Genomic DNA, 3,680 nt, shown 5'->3' with positions numbered 1-3,680 from the left:
TAATATTTTAAACAATCGTCACTGATGCCAAAAATCCACAATGAGCAAAATATTAACATGGTAAACAGAGGAGCAGCAATGGTGTTTGTTGTTCCACATTGGAGTCGGAAGCAAATTTTAGCATGATAAGAGTCTTTATCTTGGTTACTGAGACTTTGGGGTCCCTTGAATTTTGAGCCCCAACCAAGTGCCTCACTCTTCTCACCTGGCCCTCCTAGGACCCCTTACATCCATGACTCCATTGTTGTATAATTGGCTGTTTCTCTTGTCTCTTACCCCCTCTTAGACTATACGACCCCTGAGTACAAGGATCGGGTCATGCTTGTCTCTTTCTCCAACATATTAAGCACATTGTAGACATTTAATCAACATTTATTGAACCAATCAGTTGGGCCAGAAACCCCTGGCCATGGTTTTTGTTTTTGTTTTTGTGTTTTTTATCTGGCTCAACCTCCAACTAGCCTGTGATCTTGGGCAAAACATAACTTCTCTGGCTTCCGCTTACTCATCTGTGAAATGAAAGACGTGGCAATCTTGAATGTCCTTCTGTATGTCTAGAGGGGTCATCTGTCTGTAGAACTCCAAGTGTCCTCAGACATTCCTTGCCTGGGGGTTGACTGGTGTCAATAAGGCAGCTGCAAGGGTACTGGTATTTTGCAAAAGATTAGAGAGCAAAGCTGGGGAGTTATCTGTAACATGCCCTTTTGGCCAGATAATTGCTTTGAACTTACATTTTGCTGGGACTGAACGTAAAAGGCCATTTAGAGGGTAATTTTTCTGGTAATGCTATCCTGGTTGGGAGATATAGGCGTTACCCTCTAAATAAATCAGCACATGTTAAGAAATGCTTTTCTCCTTCTAGTTACGTTCCTGTTGCCCTGTTGTCTTTAAATGTGGGGAAAGGTGGTAGGAGTATTGGAAATCAAGTGTTGTTGAGCACAACAGTCAAGAAAGAATTCTTGAGACACTTTAGGGTGCAGAAAGGTGCTTTTATTACAGCACAGGGGCAGAGCCCGTGGGCAGAAAGAGCTGCACTGGGACTGTGGGCTGTGACTGCTTATATATTTTTAAGCGTGGGGGGTGGGTAGAGATAGTGGAAGTCTCTAAAGGGATTTCCATATGTTAAAGAGGACTTCCAGGATCCTGGAGGTCTGGCTACAGTCAGGCTAAGGTTGCTTTGGGTCTCTAGCGAAGCATTAACATGAAGGCAGCTTGAGTCCCTTGAGGAATATCACCCTGCATGTCTCAGGTATTCATCAGTGGGCTGCAAGGTGTAAGGAAATTTAACTTCATCTACATTCCTCTTGCCTTTATTCTCCTCATCTTCGCCAACCTTTGCATGTTATTGAAAAGTCACACAAGAGGGAAGAGATTCGTTGCGGGTATAGAAGCGTATCTGCCCCGCACCTACGGTCTCTCTACTTGGTGCTGTCCTCGGTGGGAAGCGCATCTGACGTGGTTCCTGTCCCCAGTGAGTTCTGAGAACCTTCCGGGTGAGAAAAGATGAACAAAGTGCCCTGAGTTTGTTATGCAATCAACTGCCAAGAGGGTAAGAGCAGTAGGAGTCAGAACAGTAGGAGAAAAGGTAGAAGCAAATCACCCTTAGGTGCCTACGGAGCTCCAGGAGGGCTTGAAAATCTTATCTTGTGCAGTCTCCTAACTGTTATTGAGTTAGGTGTTAACATCTCTGATATACTAATAAGGACACTGAGGCTTGGAGCAAAAGCCAATCAGGAAGCATTATTTGCTTTGCCAGAGGGTTCACATACAGGTTCTTTTTTTTTTTTTTTTTTAAGTTTTATTTATTTGTTTTGAGAGAGAGAGCAGGGGAGGGGCAGAGAGAGGGAGAGAAAGAATCCCAAACAGTCTCCATGCTGACAGCGCAGAGCTCGATGTGAGGGTCTCAGTCTCACTCACATGAGATTGTGACCCGAGCCAAAATCAAGAGTTGGATGCTTCACCAATGGAGCCACCCAGGCGTCCCTCACAAACACGTTCTAATGTGCTTGAAATGGATGACTTTCCCTGGGCACGTGCAGTTTAACTGGGTAAGGAAATACTATGTGCCTTTCTCCCGCTCATCGATGCAGGCCTTGGTTGGCACGTGGCTTTATTTAACCGCCTCCTGCGTGAAGTGTCTGCTTGTTAGAAGATCACCCAGGTTTGGAAAGGCTGGCTGGGGAATTTTAAACCGGCCATTCGTTTAATTTTCACACTATATGACTTGGGCCTTGCTAGTGGGCCATGAGAAACAAAGGTTTCCAAGCAGCATTCGGTCATCCCAGAAACTCTGCTGTCAGTGGCCAAAATTCCCCACCTGCCTCCAAGTTCCAGGATTTTTCTTTTTTGTCTCCAGAGGCAAGCTAGATCCTGGCTGTTTGCATCCAGGAGTGCTGGGCTGGAAAGCTGCCGCCTCTGTCATTCCAAAGCCATGACCTTGAAATGACAGTGTTGGAGCAGCAAAGCCTGTAAAACTTGTTTGGTGCTTTCTCTCTCCATTTTTTTTTTTTTTTTCTGCCGAGTTTGCCCTGTTATTGTTGTTCTGCCTCTGTCTCTCCTCCGCCCCTGACCCCAGGCAGTGGGAAAAGGGGTTAGGATTTAACCATCCACAACAGAGGCAATTTTGCCATCTTGGAATGTGGCGGTCTTTTTACCGAGAGGCCAAACACGCAGCCAGGGCAATGCACACAGCCCACGCCCCCATGTCAGTCTCACGCATCCAGTCTGCCCGCTGTGAAGCAGAGGGACTCCACAAAGCTCTCAAAGGTTTGTAAAACACCGGCCTGTGTGCCCCCTATTTCTAGCTTTAGATAAAATCAAGTGGATGAAGAGACAACAGCGACCACCCAACACTTGGAATTCTTGAGGTAGCCAGCAATCCTATCAATCAAAGGGGGCTTTTAAGATCCCACTTTTAAACAACGATCGCTTGGCTTCTGCAGGATGATTCAAACTTCTTTTCCATACTTGCTCAGTACATGTTTTTAATTGCCCAATGAACTTATAATAGAATTATTGGGGCAGAGGTTTTGAATATAGAATGTAAATTATCACAAAGGCTAAGAATATGAAAGAGCGGAAAGATGTAGGCATTTAATGAGGGCTGCGGAATTTCGGGCTAAGTGGTTTGGATGGTCCCTCCATGTAAGCAGCACATACTTGCTTTGAGTCACAGACCTGCATGTCTTCCTGGGTCTTAGGTTGCAGCTGAGAGCCTGACGCATCTTTCCACGGCCACACGGTCTTGCCGGCGCTGGGGGACAGAATGCGCAGGAGGTGACCAGCGAGTGGGCAGTGTTGCCCAGGATGGAGGAGCACACTCTTTAGTGTTTTAGAAAACAGTAGGGCGGCGCCTGGGTGGCGCAGTCGGTTAAGCGTCCGACTTCAGCCAGGTCACGATCTCGCGGTCTGGGAGTTCGAGCCCCGCGTCAGGCTCTGGGCTGATGGCTCAGAGACTGGAGCCTGTTTCCGATTCTGTGTCTCCCTCTCTCTCTGCCCCTCCCCCGTTCATGCTCTGTCTCTCTCTGTCCCAAAAATAAATAAACGTTGAAAAAAAAAAAAAGAAAAAAGAAAACAGTAGGGCCAAGAGCAGACCCGTGGGGAAGAAAGCAAACTAAGTAGGAACTATGGTCCCCAGAAGAGCTTATAATTCAATTGTACGCAAAGAACCCAAATTCAGA

The sequence above is a fragment of the Lynx rufus genome, unplaced genomic scaffold (genome assembly GCF_022079265.1).
Source record: "Lynx rufus isolate CCGP_SWC_20201006 ecotype Redwood Valley unplaced genomic scaffold, mLynRuf1.p SCAF_7, whole genome shotgun sequence".
NCBI lineage: Eukaryota > Metazoa > Chordata > Mammalia > Carnivora > Felidae > Lynx > Lynx rufus.
The sequence above is the reverse complement of the archived record's forward strand: the minus strand, read 5'-3'. Positions refer to the sequence as shown.